A 19,709-nucleotide genomic window follows, 5' to 3' on the forward strand; every position below is an offset into this window, starting at 1 on the left:
ATGGTTGTGTTGGTGATGGTTGTTGTTGTGGTGATGATGGTGATGGTTGTTGTTGTGATGATGGTGATGGTTGTTGTTGTGATATTGGTGATGGTTGTTGTGGTGATAATGGTGATGGTTGTTGTGGTGATATATGATGATGGTTGTGTTGGTGATGGTTTGTTGTTGTGGTGATGATGGTGAGTGGTTGTTGTTGTGGTGATGATGGTGATGGTTGTTGTGGTAATAATGTGATGGTTGTTGTGGTGATAATGATGATGGTTGTGTTGGTGGTTTGTTGTTGTGGTGATGGTGATGGTTGTTGTTGTGGTGATGATGGTGATGGTTGTTGTGGTGATGATGGTTGGTTGTTGTGTGATAGTGATGATGGTTGTGTTGGTGATGGTTGTTGTTGTGGTGATGATGGTGATGGTTGTTGTTGTGGTGATGATGGTGATGGTTGTTTTGGTGGTGATGGTTGTTGTGGTGATGGTTGCTGTGGTGGTGATGGTTGTTGTTGTATTAATGGTGATGGTTGTTGTGGTGATGATGGTTGTTGTGGTGATGATGGTGATGAGTTGTTTTGGTGGTGATGGTTGTTGTGGTGATGGTTGCTGTGGTGGTGATGGATTGTTGTGGTGGTAATGGTTGTGGTGATGGTTGCTGTGGTGATGATTGTTGTGGTGATTGATGTGGTTGTGGTGATGATTGTTGTGGTGGTGATTGCTGTGGTGGTGATTGATGTGGTTGTGGTGGAATGGTTGCTGTGGTGATGATTGTTGTGGTGATTGCTGTGGTGATGATGGTTGTTGTGGTGGTAATAGTTGTGGTGATGGTGATGATTGTTGTTGTGGTGGTGATGGCTGTTGTGATGGTGATGGTTGCTGTGGTGGTGATGGTTGTTGTTGTGGTGATGGTTGTTGTGGTTGTGATGATGGTTGTTGTGGTGGTGGTTGTGATGATGGTTGTTGCGTTGATGGTGATGATGGTTGTGGTGATGGGATGGTCAGTTGTTGTGATGGTTGTTGTGGTGATGGTGGGCGATGTGGTGGTGATGGCTGTTGTGGTGATAATGATGGTTGTGATGATGGGGGAAAGGATAGTTGTTGTGGTGACAGGAAGGACAGTAGTTGTGGTGATGGGAAGAATAATTGTTGTGGTGGTGGTGGTGATGATGGTTGTTGTGGTGATGGGAAGGAAAGTTGTTGTGGTGGTGGTGGTGATGATGGTTGTTGTGGTGATCGTTGTTGTGATGGTGATGATAGTTGTTGTGGTAATGATAGTTGTTCTGGTGATCGTTGTTGTGATGGTGATGATAGTTGTTGTGGTGGTGGTGATAGTTGTTGTGGTAGTGATGGTGATGATAGTTGTTGTGGTGATGGGAAGGATAATTGTTGCGATGATGGTGATGATGTTTGTCGTGGTGATCGTTTTTGTGATGGTGATGATAGTTGTTGTGGTGATGGGAAGGATAATTGTTGTGGTGGTGGTGATGATGTTTGTTGTGGTGATCGTTGTTGTGATGGTGATGATAGTTGTTGTGGTGGTGGGAAAGATAGTTGTTGTGGTGATGGTGATAGTTGTTGTGGTGATGGTGATAGTTGTTGTGGTGGTGATGATAGTTGTTGTCGTGATGGGATGGATAATTGTTGTGATGATGGTGATGTTTGTTGTGGAGGTGATGGGAAGGATAGTTGTTGTGGTGACGGTGATAGTTGTTGTGGTGGTGATGGTGATGATGTTTGTTGTGGTGGTGATGGGAAGGATAATTGTTGTGGTGATGGTGATGTTTGTTGTGGAGGTGATGGGAAGGATAGTTGTTGTGGTGATGGTGATAGTTGTTGTGATGGTGTCGTTGGTGGTGATGGTGATAGTTGTTGCTTGTGGTGGTGGGAAGGATGGTTGTTGTGTTGATGGGAAGGATAGTTCTTGTGGTGATGGGAAATATAGTTGTTGTGGTAATGGTGAAGATAGTTGTTGTGGTAATGGTGAAGATAGTTGTTGTGGTGATGGGAAGGATAGTTGTTGTGGTGATGGGAAATATAGTTGTTGTGGTAATGGTGATGATAGTTGTTGTGGTGATGGGAAGGATAGTTGTTGTGGTGATGGGAAGGACAGTTGTTGTGGTGATGGGAAATATAGTTGTTGTGGTAATGGTGAAGATGGTTGTTGTGGTGATGGCGGTGATAATTGTTGCGATGATGAGGATGGTTTAATGAGAGGTGGGAAGGATGGTTTAAGGGGTGGTGGGAGATGTGAGGAAAAGTAGGATATGTTAGCCAGGGCACTACTATGAGGTACTGTACTAATGATACTCAGACTGTAGCCTTGAGATGGCCTAATGTCGCCCTGGAAAGTACTGCTGTGGCCTTGGAAAGTACGACTGTGGCCATGGAAGGTGTTGCTGTGGCCTTGGAAAGTACTGCTATGGCCCCGAAAAGTGCTGTTGTGGCCCTCGTGGTGAAGGAGCCATGGGTTCACCGTATAGGAGGGGTCCCCTGCCTTCACGTCAGCCAAGTCGTCTTCCTGGAAACGTTGGTCCCAGAGCAGCTGACGGAACACCCATGGCATTTCCTCTAACCACCCAAAGAAAACGACACGTGAGTTTAAAATCTATATAACTTTAAAATCCCTTGAACACAGAGATGTACAGTATTATGTTTGCTTTATCTTCTTTCGCGGGTAAAAGCCATTGATTTCTAACGTTTCAAGTCCGAAATATGATAGGTATATCTGTATATTTCGCCCTTCAAAGATAAGATTTTCATAGATTTTACCCGCGAAAGAAAATAGCAAAACATAATATTGCACATCTCTATGTTCAAGGGATTTTAAGTTACAGTTATGAATTTTTAACACGATTTTTTTGGAACCTTAATTTACTCAGATTTAGGAAAACCTAACTGCCCCGTCTCACCTGGTCTCATCTTGGCTCCAGCAACAGAATGTGAAGCATATGTCTCCTGTAAGTTTGAGTTGTGATGGTTTTGTAGTTCCCTGTAAAGTGCAGCGTCCATGGGTAGCAACTGCCTCTCTTTCTTGTAATGCGCGGCGTCCTTGGGCAGTATATGGTCCTGTTTCTTGTAGGGAAAGGCGTCCGTGAACAGTGGAAAATTGAAACACGACAGAAGTATTATCCAACACAAGAGAGACGTCCCCATCGTGTCTGTGGGAGGAAAGAACACAGTAGGGGATTAAACAAAATTAATGTACCCGTAGTTGATATATGGCTGACGTTCTGGGTACTTTAAAGCGTGTATGTTTATCTTATTTTAGAATACGAACTAACTCGCATATACACACACATACGCGCGTGCTCACAAAACATACAAACACATATACAAATACAATAGACAAATAAAAAATACGACAAACACATAGTTGCACTAAACTGGAAAACGAGTCTCACACACACACACACACACACAACCTTGATTAAAATTGATTATTTTCAGTGTTGCTGAATGTTCTTAGTACTCACGACAAATAGTGGTGCAGGTGTTTATGTGTCTCCAGCACTAGTGCTTCGGGGGATTTACAGATGGTGGTTGTGATGGTAAGAGTGCTCCGACGGGCTCCGAGAACCTATGTTCCAATGTTCCTCAGTCATGAGCTGGTGGTGAACTGAGAATATAATTATAGACCTTGGTCTTGACGACTATCTCTGACGTAATATAGCCCTCGGTGACGTCACGAAACGGTGGGTCGTTCAGACGGGGAAGTTAAAATAAAAGGTTAATACTGTACAGTGGTGCCGCACCTTCCAAACTATATACATTATTATCATTATATAAAATCTTTTAATTTCCAATATGAATATTTATTATGCATATATTTTAGGATAATTATATTAGCTAAGCTGAATTTCATTATTTGACTAATTTTCTGCTGTGATTCTTTAACTAATTTCAACAACATACATCCATACAGGCAGCATTCAAAGTTTTTTCGGATACATAAGAAACCGAGCACACACGTGTTCACCACACACACGTCCACCAAACGGGCCGCGCGCTGGCATGACGTTGTGGAGGTATGGGATGTTTGTTTGGGTTCACACTCAGGATGGGATATATATATATATATATATATATATATATATATATATATGGTTATATATATATATATATATATATATATATATATATATATATATTTATTTATTTATATTTATATATATATATATATATATATATATATATATATATATATATATATATATATATTTATTTATTTATACAGGTTGACAACCCTTTATCCGAAATTCCGAAAACCGAAAAGCTCTAAAAACCGAAAGTTTTTTGTGGGGCATATTTTTTTGTTTTTGTTTTTTGTTTTTTACAGGGATTATTAGCCCAGCCAGGCACAGATCACTGACCCACATCGGGGCCTGGGGGGCAAAAATGTAATATTAATAATAATTATAATAATAATAATTATTCATAGTAAATAAAAATTTTAAGAATTATACACCAAAATAAAATAATAATGATTACAATAATAATAATAATAATAAAATTAATAATAATAATAATAAGAACAAAAGAACATAAGAATGTAGGAAACTGCAGCGGGCCTATTGGCCCATACTGGGCAGTCCCGTTTACACCCAACCCCTATTGCTCATATAAGCATCCAACCTATGTTTGAAGCTAATCAGCGTATTCGAGTTAATGATGATATTTGGTAATTTGTTCCATTCATCCACTACTCTGTTTCCAAACCAGTGTTTACCTATTTCCCGCCTAAATCTAAATTTGTCTAGTTTAAAACCATTGTTACGAGTTCGCTCCTGGTTGGATAGTTTGAGTACCTTTGTAATGTCCCCTTTGTTTAGCCCTGCCTTCCACTTGTACACCTCTATCAGGTCGCCCCTCGCTCTACCTCTCTCGAGGGAGTGCAAATTAAGATGCTTTAACCTGTCTCTATACTCAAGGTTCCTAATGCCCGGGATTAGTCTAGTCATTCTCCTCTGAATTCTTTCCAAGGATTCTATATCCATTCTGTAATACGGTGACCAGAACTGAACTGCGTAATCCAGGTGTGGTCTCACAAGAGCAAGATACAGTTTTAGGATGACCTCGCTAGTCTTGTAACTAACACTCCTTTGTATGAACCCAAGTACTTTATTAGCCTTGTTACGAGCAAAGACACATTGTTTACTTGGTTTAAGGTTCCTACTTATCATTACTCCTAAATCTCTCTCGCAGTCGGATTTCTCTATGGCATCGTTGTTCATCTGGTATCTGGTTTCCCTGTTTACATCTCCTATACTGTAATAATAAAATAATAATACAGTAAAGAAATACAAGAATGGAAAAAAGATCAAAAGTGAGAAACAAGACCTAGACCTATGAATTATTATTATTATTATTATAATTTTTATTATATTTTAGACCCCCAGGCCCCGATGTGGGTCAGTGATCTGTGCCCGGGTGGGCTAATACACATAATAAAAAAAAAAAAAAAAAAAAGCCCTAACCATTCTGAAAACCGAAAAATTCCGAAAACCGAAATGCCTCTGGTCCCAAGGATTTCGGATAAAGGATATCGACCTATATATATATATATATATATATATATATATATATATATATATATATATATATATATATATATATATATATATATATATATAAATCACTATGGGTGCGCGTGATCTAGGTATATGCTGATAACCACAAGGAAAGAAGAAAACACGAAGTTCCCAAGCGCTTTCGTGTAATTCACATCTTCAGGGGTGAGTACAGACTAGAGAGAGAAATACAAATCAAAGTGTATATATACAGAGGCGGGTGAGACCAGGTCCACAATGGTCAGGTATTAGGTCATGACCCTACTAATCTTTAAATAGCACACAACGGTTGGTGGTCAGGTCAGATGGTCAGGTGACCCGGCCTTCTCACCTGGTTACAAATCTTCTTAATTACAAAATTGTCCAGCTTGTACATGCCATTACTCAAATTCATGTTGAATGCTTCGGTATGTTTAATTAGACTAGATTCTATGATGTTCCTACTATCAATTGAATTACATGGTAATATTGAGGAGGCATTATCCCAGTCAATGCAATGCTTGTTATCCCTCAAATGAACAAACAGAGCATTGGATTCCTGGCCTGTCCTAACACTGTATTTGTGTTGTTTAATTCTAGTTGCAACTAGAATTAAACAGGTCAGAGTCATGTTAGTGATGTCACTGTTCGCTGCCATGCAAGACAGTGGTTCATATACATTGGACGTCTCATTCTAATTGAAGACTAATCAGTGGGCGCTAGCAAATTTGGGATAAACAGCAATAATGTCCCCAAGCACCCCCGATTAAATATAGTGATTACAAAGTTCATGATACAATAAGGCAGGTGCCCTGAAGTCTTTGACAGTATCACATTCAATAATATAGTGTTCAAGTGTATGCTTTAATGGTTATCAAAAAGTTTACATGCCGAGTGTTCCGGTAGTGGACGGAAATAAAGTCCACAGAAAAAAAGTCACATGACTTGTACACATTGACAACACAATATGTATATGATGGCATTGCACGTAGGTTAAGTTTTTTCCGTGCCTTTTCATGACTTTTTTTCCTGGATTCGTTCCGGTGTGAGTACAGCGTTACTAACTTGCCAGATGTGTCTGTATCCTAGCCTAATTCCGGCCACGACTACATCACATTGTCTGGTTCTGTCCTTATGCTGGCCATACCGGTACCTCTCGTCACAAAATGTGTCATATTTACTAATGCTACAACTGCCAGGTCTCTCTGCATTTCTTTTAGATCAGAGTTCATGATTCTGACTTGAAAGTTTTTTAGTACAGCATTGGACAGGCCAAGGTCACGGTCAACTTTTCTTTCTCACGTGCCATTCTCACGTGGCTGGGCCAAGCATGATTCGAACCCTGGAGTTTTAGATACACACGTTACTGTTGTACCACCCAAGTACTCGTATTTTATTCTTGGTACCCATTGTACTGCTTCTCATTAAGCACATTATTTTCCTATTCTGAAACTTTTTGCGTTTCTTAACTTCTATTTAAAGACTTTACTGTGAAATATACGTATTTCCCATCTTCATTTTCCTTATTCACAACACTAGGAAAACAATTAACGCGCTGGTCATTGTAGAACAGGATAAAAGTAAAATTAAAGAATAACTAGGAAAACAAAATATATACAAAGTCGAAATTATCTTTTTTACAGAACTGTTCAAGTATAAGTACGCAACGTTCCTAAAATTACAATGTTAATCAAAGTTGAAGAAAGGAACAACAGAACATTTCGGTTTAATAGGTCCCATGACACTGGCAAATCATTTTCACTCAGCAGCAAGACTGGAATCTGGATGAAACACACCATGTAATTTCATGATGCTCTAAATTTACCAATATACTGCATGGGGGATCGGTGGTAGATGCGGTACCGTTCTTGCCTCGCAAGCGAGATGTCACTGGTTCGATTCACGGGCCGGTGGAAGTTGTTTGGACTTACTTCCTTGCCCCCATTAGTCCCTGTTCACCTAGCAGTAAAGTAGGTACCTGGTGTAAATCGAAAATTGCGAATTCGTATTTAGGGAAAGTTGTTGGAGCTTCCAATAACTTCATGACATAAAACCACAGACTCTTCAGGCTTCTACGCCCTTAACTCGTGAGACAAAAAGGCAAGCATGAACTTAGCATGCTTCCCTGTTGGGAGCTGTAAACGCTTCTGCGCTTCACCTTACACAAGGATGTAGGGGGGTGCCCAATAAAAAAAAAAAAATTATATATATATATATATATATATATATATATATATATATATATATATGCAAGTAAATCACTGTAGGTGCGCGTGATCTAGGTATATGCTAGTAACCACAAGGAAGAAGAAACGCCGTGTTTTTTCTTCTTTCCTGTGTTATATATATATATATATATATATATATATATATATATATATATATATATATATATATATATATATATATATATATATATATATATATATATATATATATACTGTATAAGCACTGTAGTATAATACTGTATATGGATAAAATACAACTGATAAGAAATGTTAAATACTGTACTGTTTTAGCCGATTGTCCGAATTAACCGATTTAGGGGTTAATATTGCATAACATTGCATTATACAGCTATGTGTATGTTTATTTGAGTGCTCCGTCATAGGAGTCCGTTTTCTCTTACTTCAGGACGCCTGAGTCGTCCGTTTTCTCTTAATCTTTAGAGTGCACCAAAGACTTCATTATTCCTTAGAAGTGACACAGAATTTGATATTGCAACGGGTTGCAATTGTTGGGGCAACTTAGATATGTCTGATTACAGTTGGAATATTCAAGATCCATTGTGAGTGATGTTTAAAGTTTCAACTGTCTTTATGGTTGGTAAAACTTGTCAAGTCTGTCAGTCTGAGTGGCATGTGTAAGGCCTTGTGTTTGTACAACCGCTAAATATATAAATAGTATATAATGTTATTGTAATTATCAGAAACACACATAGGCATGACTAGGTTTATTACAAAGTGATGAAAAGGATACTGTACAGTGGGTAGTCCACAAAACATGTAGCCATGTCTCTTTATTTGAGTGCCCCGTCATAGGAGTCCGTTTTCTCTTAATCTTAGAGTGCACCAGAGACTTCATTAATCCTCAGAAGTGACACAGAATTTGAAATTGCAACCACAATTGCAACTGGGACAATCCCAGATCCAGAAATTTGATATGGACAGTTCAGATTTCGTTCGAATTATCCGAAATCCGGATTAAAGGGGTCCGAATTAACGAGGGTCGACTTACTACTACTACACTACATTGAGTGACAAGTTGGTATTGCATTATAATCATTGAGAAACCTGAATATTCTGACAGTGGCTATAAATCAAAGTGTGAGTATTAAGCATCTTTCATGTCTGGAAAGGGCAATAATACATCCAACCTCTTCAAGCAATTATAATGCTAATCAAATGAGGAGCTCGGTGGAAAATTGACTTATCAACCAACTATGGATAAATGAGAATCTTGTCCCAATGTGTTGCCCAGGCAATTCTCTGTAATGTTAGCCAGGCAGGGAAGAAAGATACGTCTTTGAAACGAGGAAAAGACTTATTTAAAAAAAACATATGCCTTTTGTCATTTGCGCAGTTTACATGAAGCGTATGTAGGTCATGGTCTCGGTGAAATACCAACGTATGCATCAAGATTACAACTTATCGGATCAATCACAAATGCCCGAACAGTGGCATTGTAGTGGATACTCTCCCCTACAACTGCCGTTCGCTTACAAGCCAATCAGCTTACAGCCAGCGACGTCGACAGACTAAGTCTCAGGTACGGACGTAGGGGTACGATCCCCGATCTAGACTTGACCTTCCACCTTACGGCCAGGATCAGCGCACCAGCCGTCTCGCACGTACTGCACGGTGATTGGCCCAGCACAGTTCACACCTCGCGTCTCTGATCCTGAGAAGCCATATAAATAGCATAGGCCTGGCTACTATTATCGGACACCATGCGAGGGATATTAAACCTTTGTCTTCGTAATTAGTGCTCACAAGTGCATATTACGAGTTCAAGTGACAGGGGAAGTGTGGAGGAAGGTTGTGGGTGTTCAAGGAAGCATGTACGTGATTCCAGCAGTGGAAAAAGAAGGTGGCAAAGAAGAAACAGAATCTTGTGTTTGTAAAGACCAGGAAAAATGCGGGTGAACGGAATATTGGATCTCCTTGTCAATGTGGCTGCCTCACACATTTAGACCAGGAAAGGACATAACACAGGGGGGCAAAAGGACACAGCAGCTGTCATCCACACACCTGTACACCTGTCCTGGTGATTATTACATTACAGTATTTGTAAATGAATTTTGACGGTTATTAATCATTTACTGACTGTTCTAAAGTAACCATCTAAAACAAACTTAACCAAATGACTATTCAGACTTTAATTACCTCAGATTTTGTTTCATGCTCAAGAACTTCATTAAATTCTCTATCGTTTGACATAAAAATCTATAGAATTGATGACATAATAATCATTAAAATCGTATGGTCGTTTATTGAGTAATGATAAAAACAGCAAACACTATCTTTAACCTTACCTTGAAACATCATTTTTTTTTGCATACATCAGTGTTCCACCGAACGGCTCATATGTAATACGCAATTTAAGTGGTGGACTCCATTCTGATAAGTGATACAGTACAAGACAATTTATTACTATAATTACAGTACTTACAATCACTTAAAAATTTATGCAAATGTCAGCTGACTAGTTAAGTACTTTCCAGTTATTATACTTGGGAGAGTACAGTACGAGCATTATTTGCAATACAGTATTACCCCGCCTAACGCGGTTTCACTTAGCACGTTTTCGCATATACGCCGTGCCTTGCCAGAGTTGAACTTTCACTTAACACGGATTTTTTCCACATATACGCGGTGAGTGTCCGGCTCGAGATGCTATTTTTAGATTTTGTCCACGCGCCACCCGCCCGCCCGCCTGCCTCTCCCTCCTCCTCCCTCCGCTTGGGCAAGCCGCGCGGTAAGGTTGCGCAGTGTGTGTCTTTGTTGCGTTATCACTGACGTCATATGACGTATCGGACTGTGATTGGCCATGCATCCCTACCCCCCTCTGCTGCTAGCTGTAATTGGCTTAAAGTATTATGACGTGACCACCCCGGGGAGGGGAGGGAGGGAGGGAGGAGACGACGCTTGACCTAGCCGCGGCAGTTTCATCCCTCAAGGCCACCCCGTGTTAACGCGCATCCATTGTTCCGTAAAATGGCTTCCGCCGGACCACCATCGCCCCCAGAGAGAGACCTTTCCTTACCTGGACCCAGCGGCACTAAGCCAAAGAAGACACGACGTTCATTAAGCTACGAGGTGAAGTACCAAATTGTTCAAGATTTGGAGAAAGGAAGACGGCAAGTTGATCTCGCGCGCCAGCATGGCGTCAACGAATCTACGATTCGTACGATCAAGAAGGATGCAGCCAAGATCAAAGAGCACATGAAAATCACAAAGTCTGCAGGTGCTTCATCTATCAGGTATTGCCAGAACAGGGTGCTGGCAAAAGTGGAAAATTTGCTGGTGAGTTATTTGGTGTGTCAGGCGCGACGCAACATGGCGGTGGACACGCGCTCAGTGCAGGAGTACGCACGTGAGCTATACGCAGCAGTGACACGTAAACTGGGAATTGCAGAGCCCAAACCCTTCAATGCTTCCTCTGGTTGGCTGCATAGGTTTAAGAAGAGGAACAAGATCACCAACATCAACATTGGTGGTGAGGAAGCGAGTGCTGACCGTGTGGCGGCTAGAGATTTTCCTCCGTTTTTACGTGAGATTATGGAGGAAGGACAGTACAGTGACGACCAGGTGTTTAACATGGACGAATCTGGTCTTTTCTGGAAAAAGTTACCTTCCAAGACCTTCGTTGTCCAGTCTGCCAGCAAGGTAAGGGGTCGGAAGTTGCAGAAGGAACGCATCACCGTCCTGTTTACCACCAATGCCTCCGGTACCTGTAAACCAAAGTTATCGGTGATTCACACAGCCCGCAAGCCGCACGCCTACAAGAATATGGACATGAACAAGCTTAATGTCCACTGGCTAACCGCACGTAAGGCGTGGATGTCCTCTTCTCTGTCCCTCTTCTGGTTTGACAACTGTTTTGTTCCTGACGTGCAGAAATTCTGCGAGCAACAGAATGTTCCATTCAATATTTTGTTGCTCCTTGACAACGCACCTGGACACTCGCCCCTACTTATGGATCGTCACCCCAACGTAAAAGTGGTCTTCCTTCCTCCCAACACTACGTCATTAATCCAGCCCATGGACCAGGAGTTGATCTGCAATGTGAAAGCTGCGTACTCTGCAAAGAAGTTCAAGCTCCTGAACGACTCTACCAACACCAAGGATGAGTTGCGTAAGCTGGGTGACACCGACAGCGAGAGCAAAAGCGACGAGGACAAGGAACAAGAGGCGGTGACTCAAGAACTTCTCGTCAAACAATTTTGGAAGAAGTTTAACATTAAACAAGCTGTAGACTTCTTGGTGGAGGCATGGGATCTGCTGACTATTGCTATGATTCGTCACGCATGGAGACATGTGTTGCATGGCATACCAGGTGAGAGGAGGAGTGAACCTGTGACTGGTGAGGTTCAGACTGTTGCAGTAGCAGTGGACCTTGCCAGAGAAACTGCGCTCAATATTACAGCTGAAGGCTTCTCCGAGACCACCAACGAAGACATCCTGGAGGTGATCAAAGATCCTGAAGTGACTGCCGACGAGATGTTGGAAGAAGAACACGCCAGTGAAGAGGAGGAAGAAGGTGCGTCATTCTCCGAAGAACCTAGTTTAAGTCATAGTGATATTAAGTGTGTCATAGAGTTTACAGAAAAAATTAAGTCCGTCCTTTCCCGCGACAATGACGATGAACGCTATGAAGTCTTCCATACCCGACTGGTGCAGGCTATGGAGCCGTACATCAAGGTGTATCACGACAACATCAACACCAGCCGTCAGCAAAGCATAACCGAGTTCTTCGCCCGCAACCCACCACAGCCAGCCCAAGCCAGTGATAGTGAAAGTGAAGTTGACTTTGAGGGATTTGTCAGGGAAGCCCTGACAACTGTAAGTGACAGTGATGTTGATTCACCTAGTAATGGTGATTCACCTGAGGGCCAGTAATCTGCCCTCTGCCTCGGAACCAGCCTCCATCCCCGTATGCCGACCCATCTCTTCTACTACCGTAAGTGTTCCACAAAATTTTTCGTTTTTTAACCTATTCTTTATTTTTCCTATGTTAACCTTTATCTTTCCTAACCTAACCTCTTCTATATTACTTGTTTTTTCATACCATCATAAAGTTAAGATAGAATTTTTACTACAACATAGTTATGTGTCGTCAAAAAGTGGAGTTTGGGGGTCGGGCTGGGTTCTATTGGAATTAATCCCATATGTTCTGTTGTTCACTTAACGCGGATTTCACTTAACGCGGGACCCTCTGGGTTCAATTGACCGCGTTAAGTGGGGTACAACTGAGATTTTAAAGAAGGAAGAAAGCTCACTATCCTCTTAACTACCATCCAATCACTAACTTCAGTTGTAGGAAAACCGCTGGAAACAATAGTTTCAAGCTCAATTCTAAATCACCTATAGAAACACAAGTTAATCAATGATTCTATTCTCAGCATGGCTTCACCAGTGGTCATTCATGTCTCACAAATCTAGTATCATTCTTCTCAACTGTTTTCGAATCAGTCGACAGATTTTTCCCAGAATTTCTCAATGCTTAAAAAAATTCTTGTAAAGCTCTTGGGATTGAAGATTCCAGCTAATAGGAGAGATTACTGTACTTGCTGAAAGCATGCTAAATCAACTTCAAAAGGCAGTAAAATTATTGGTAAAATATTGAACGATACAATGTAAAAGTTTGCTTGTGTTGCTTTATTAAAGTCACATTAAAAGGTTTCAGGACAAAACAAATTCTGTAGACAACTGTACTCAACCCTAGGATGGAGAGGGATACAAAAATTTAAATAAAATTGTTTCTGTAGTTTATTTACTGTACTCATATTTCACCATTAAGAGTCAATTCGGATGTTGGGATGCATCTCAATACAGTATATAAAATAGGTTATGGTAAATTAATGTACACTATATAGTAGAGCGGTATAGCTACAATTTTCATAACAATTGTGCATTTAATGATGAAAGCACCAAATTTGGCACAGCGATGGAGTAATGGTATATTACTCCTTATCATGGGGGATTTTAACTATGGTGACATCGACTGGAGAACCGAGTCCACCCCGAATGACTTGAATAACCCTGCTACTCTTTTTGTAGAAACTCTGAGAGATAATTTTCTGTTCCAACATGTGAGAGACCCGACACATTACAGAGGGGAGCAAACACCCAAGCCACTTGACCTCATCATAACAAACGAGGAGGGTATGGTGGCCAAACTGGAACACCTTGCCCCAGTTGGCACCAGTCACCATACAGTGTTGTCATTCAGATTTAACTGTTACCTAGTTTAAGATAAGGCCAGGCCAAGGTGCAAATATTACAAGGGAAATTACAATGGGATGAGGGAAGAGATGAGGGGTATCAACTGGCCTGACTTATTAAGGTACAAGAACGCAGACACTACGCTGAATATCATAACTAGTAAAATGACCCATTTGATCGATAAATATATACCCAAGACCAAACCCAGTGCTTCTAAGAATACGAGGGGATCACTACACATGAACCATGCGGCGGTCGACAAAATTAAGAAGAAAACCCAGAAATTCAAGACGTGGGTTGGGTCAAACGATGAGCAAGACAGGAGGATGTATGCAAGAGCCAGAAACCAAGCAAAGATAGAGTGTAGGAGGGCTGAAAAGGAGTTCCAGAGGCTGGTTGCACGCGAGGTCAAGTCAAACCCAAAGGCGTTTTACCGCTATGCAAAGTCGAAATTGAAAACGTGAGTAGGAGTATCAGACCTGAGGCTTGAAGATGGTAGTTACGCAGATTCTGACCAGGGTAAAGCGGAGGCATTTAACAGCTTCTTTTCCTGTGTTCACAAGAGAGGATGCAACTAACCTTCCTGCGTTTGAGGACAGACGGTTCGACACAGCACTGACCCACATTGTGTTCACAGAAGAGGGTATTAGAAATAAACTGTCCAGGCTAAAGGTCCATAACAGTCCCGTACCTGACATGGTGCATCCTAGAGTGCTAAGAGAGCTGTGGAACGAGCTTGCAGAGCCCCTCAAGATCCTGTTTTGTAAATGCCTGGATGAACAAATGGTCCCCAGTGAATGGAAAGTGGCTTATGTGAGTCCTATCTTCAAGAAGGGCGATAGTCACTCCACGAACAACTATAGACCGGTGAGCCTGACCAGCATAATATGTAAAGTACTTGAGAGTATTATCAGAGATGCCGCGATGGAACATCTACTACGAAACAACCTTGCAAAAGATTGCCAACACGGTTTTATGCCGGGGCGCTCTTGCGTAACACAATTGCTCAAGGTATTGGATATATGGTTTTCTGGAACGGGGTGGTAATATCGACAATATTTACCTAGATTTTGCCAAGACTTTCGACAGTGTACCCAACAAAAGGCTGAAAATCAAACTGGAAGGGTACGGAATTCGGGGAAATGTCCTAGCGTGGATAGAAGACTTTCTTCATGACCGCAAGCAGTGTGTGGTGATTAATGGCACGAAATCGTCATCTGTACCTGTAACAAGTGGGGTACCACAGGGCAGTGTATTGGGCCCGCTGTTGTTTGTTTGTTTCATAAATGACATGCCTGACGTTGTACACTCCTCCATACAAATGTTTGCCGATGATGGCAAGTTATTTCGGGAAATTAAGAACCAAGCGGACTGTGAAGAGCTGCAGAAGGACATCTGTGGGCTCCAGGAATGGTCGAAGAAATGGCTGCTGAGATTCAATGCCACGAAGTGTAAGAGGATGCACCTGGGGCGTACCAACGGTAAGGAGGCGTATCATATGTCCCAACGGGATGAAGAAAATGCACTAGTTGAGACTGTGAGAGATAAGGACCTAGGTGTGTATGTTGACAATGAGCTGAAGTTCTCGGGCCATTGTGAGAAGAAGGTAAATCAGGCAACTAAATTATTGGGTCTTATAAGAAGGTCATTCAGATATCTAGACAGTCCGTCCCTCGTAACAATCTTCAGGAGTGAAGTGCTTCCCCATCTGGAGTACTGCCACCCAATCTGGTCCCCGAGATATGCTAGGGACTATCAGTTGGTTGAAAATGTTCAAAGGAGGGCTACCAGACTGGTGCCTGCACTTCGGCACCCCAGCTACCCTGAGAGATTGGAGCACCTGAACTTGCTTAGCTTATACTACAGATGGGCAAGGGGGGACCTAGTTGAGGTGTATAAGCATCTCAGGGGGCACTACTCAGTTGAGTGTCCTTACTTGGAGCTGGCGGACGCTCGCCCCACTAGGGGTCACAGCTCAAGATTGAAGAAGCCGCAAGTCCAGAAAACCGTGAGGGCAAACTTTTTCGGAGTGAGGGTTGTAAACTCTTGGAACAATCTACCAGTGTGTTGTGACGGCACCGAGTGTGAGCTCTTTCAAGAGAAGACTTGACCAACACTGGAGCGGGTTCAGGTACATTCAGGAGCCGGTGCATGCCCAGTATTTGCCAACAGTGCGTGACAGACGTGACCGATCGCCCGGGCGGCTAGCGAGCCGATCTTTTGGTGAAGAATATAAATGAAAAGAGACGTGACCGATCGCCCAAGCGGCTAACAAGCCGATCAGTGGCGAAGAGGATAAAAGTAAAAAGTAATGAACATTTTCAGATATGGAACCATTCGATACTGGATTTGAGTGGCCGCTATAAATCAGGAGGGGATCCAGGAAAAAAATTCAGGTTTCACCAGGTTACTGTCTCAGTCCTGTGAGACCGTCTAATACTGCGAAGCATAAGGAAATAATAGGCTATAGGAAGAAAGAAAAGGGGGTTCAGAGGCATTTGATGAACCCATAATACGTCAACTGGCGGCCGCCCAAAATATATTTTTTACTTAATGTGCTAGTGACATAATAATGTGCTATATAATTACTGTGCTTAATGTGCTATTGACATAATAATGTGCTATTGTGCTATATAATTAATGTGCTTAATGTGCTATATAATTAATGTTCTTAATGTGCTATTGTGACATAATAATTGTAATTAGTTCGTTTCTATTGTTTCAGGTGTATTGAGTTTATGAACAACTGTGTGCTTTAAGCCAGTCAACCTAGCGGCAAGTCATGTCGAAGGAGTTCAAGCTCGTTGATGTTAGCAGTCTAGACACCCCAAGAACCCCAGCATCAGTCAACTGGGAACTCTGTGTGATATGTCAAGATAGAAATCAGAGCCACTAATATGCCCGGCTGCATCGAAAAGGCATGATGGTGGGGCAGGATACAAATCACTTGCTGACAATTTATTGGCTTTCAATGAACTGGGAGAAGTTGTAGGTGTGAACTTTGAAGGTCTTGATGAAGGTGAAGGCATCGAACATACGCTGACCACATGCCAAGCGAAATGGCATAAATCCTGTCGAGTTAGATACGACAACTTGAAGCTGCAACGCGCTCAGAAGAGAAAGGAGTCTTCAGGCCAGGAGGCTGGTTCAGGCACTTCAGCAAGCTCAACAAAGCATACCAGATCTAACACCACATGTGTAGACCCAAACACTGTTACAAATGCCAGCACTACGGTCACACTGTCAACAAGTGTGAGGCGCAGTTGGACAGACAGTGAGTTCTGCTATAACGCGTGTTTTGATAACGCGATTTATGAATTAAGAACGATATTTGTATAACACGAACGCTTGTTTGCTATAACGCGATTTTTGCTTACTATTTCTCCAATTTTGTGGTATTAACTGTGAATATAGTAAAGAAGAATATCAACAATAAGCGTTCTGGTGATAGAATTCCCGGTGATGATCGTAAAAGAAAGGATATAACACTTGAAGAGAAGCTCGATTTTATCAACCTCAAAATCACCCTTCTCCCCCATCAAGTAAAGTGTTACATTTACTGTATGATTTCATTATTAGATATGAATGTAACATTTATTTAGACTGCTATCCTTTGTGTTAGGCTAACTACCAAATTTTTTCGATTTCGAGTAATCTGCACCTAACCCTATTTTCTCCATAAGCCCTGTTATTTCTATTACGCGATTTTCTATAACACGATATTTTACAAGAACACAATTATCGCGTTGTAGCAGAACTACCTGCTCCCTGTGTGGTACCCCCGGACACCGATACACTGCCTGCCCCAATACAGTGGTCCCTCAGTTAACGAGCACAATTAGTTCTACAAGGTTGCTCGTTAACCGAAACCATCATTTCAATGGGTTTTTGGGTAATTGGTTCCAGCTCACTAAAAATTGCCTAAAATAAACAAAAAAGGTAGTAAAGTACGCTTACTTTGAGGTGCGTATGTAGAAGGCTCCTGGATGATGATGATGATGGGAATTAGAATGGGGATGGAGGTGAAGGGAGAAGAGAAGGCATTGGGGTGGAAAAGAAGTCGCCCCATGGCGCCATTTCACCCATAAAATTTTAGTTCTCTTGGTGTAATTCAAGAATATTTTCTTTAAATCAACACTGCACTGCATTAAATATTGTCAATATGTAAAATAAATTTAAAATTGACCAATAATTTGCTTGGAAACACAGAAAAAAGCGCTAAGGTGAAGAGAGTCTCGAGCAAGATGTTACCTCCACTTAAAAGACAGAGACTGACGCCTGTATGGTGTGTTGACAGGCTGTATGGCACGCAAAACAAAATAGCTTCCTATACTGTACTTCAATTATGTTCAATAATTGTTAAAATGACAAAAAAATTAATATAAAACTTTTAAAATTATTGAATAGCATAAACTTCTTGATATTTACTAAAATAGTAAGGAGTTTAAGCCCTAGAACTGATTACTGTATTGGCGGACTAATATTACAGCTGCTGGACCGCCAAATGCAAGCGAAAACATGTTGAGGTCAGCTCGTAAAAAACTCGTTAATCGAGGGATTGCTCGTTAACCAAAGTTAAGAATCTTATGGAAGGTAACTCGTTAACCGAAATCTCATTAACCGAGGTGCTCGTTAACCGAGGGATCACTGTACAGAGAAAAAATGCACTGCCAGTGGCGGCCCACACTCCTCTGCCGACCGGACCTGCCCCAAATGGAAGGAGGAATGCAGGATAGCCAAGGTTTGACTCAAAAAGAAACTGAGTTACAAGGAGGCCCTCCTTGCAGTACACGCCCAAGGAAAGAAAAATCAAGAAAAGAAGACCCAAGAAATGACACACGGGGCAGAACACCTCATCACGATCACCTCCTCCACATCTACGAGCAACCAGGGCACGAAGAACAGGACCTAGACACCAGCGAATAGACGGTCCAAGAGAGCAAAAAGAGGAGGAAAAGAAGATCGTCAACTTCAAGCTAACAAGGCCAAGATACTTCCATCAAACAACACCAAGAAAACACCACACCCAATCAAGCCGACCAAGTACTGAGAAACCATTGCCCAACCTGACGTTTGACCTGACTCATAGTCCTGCCCCCTCCCCGCTGCGTCCAGGCAAGTTGCTGCTACCTCAAACTTACAACCCCACACTACGCAAGCTGTGTTAAGCCACGGCATCTGTCCTCTCCCACTAAAATTCCCTTCCATCCTCTCTCTAAACTTCCACTGAACCTCCTTCCCCCCGTCACTAGCCTTTAGTCTAGTCTAGTCCTTCAGGTCAGGTCAGATCCGGCCACACTCAAGTGCGCCAGTGAGACCCACAAAAATTACCTTGCCCCGGGGTGGATGACCCTGCCTAGCTTTGACTCGCACTGACACATTCTCACTCCCGAGTCTTTGTGGGCTAGGGGCAGAAAATTAAGTAATATGTGTAATTTAGTTTCAATATGTTAGAAATTTAAATACAGGGTATTAATATGTCAAGAATAAAATACTAAAGTTAATAATATAATTATTCTTGTTTTGTTACATTTTAAATTGGGCTACATTTTGTTTGGGGGTACGAAATTACAGTACGATAATTTATCGTACTGAAGCATATCTGAGGGACGGTACGGTATTTTTTCTTTGGTACGAATTACGATAAATCAATCGTACTGCACCGAACTGCATGCTCTGCACATCAGCCACAAAGTCTTATTGCTCAGAGGAAAGGTCTTCTTGCTATC

The sequence above is a fragment of the Homarus americanus genome, unplaced genomic scaffold, assembly GCF_018991925.1.
Source record: "Homarus americanus isolate GMGI-L3 unplaced genomic scaffold, GMGI_Hamer_2.0 scaffold39155, whole genome shotgun sequence".
Classification (NCBI taxonomy): Eukaryota; Metazoa; Arthropoda; class Malacostraca; order Decapoda; family Nephropidae; genus Homarus; species Homarus americanus.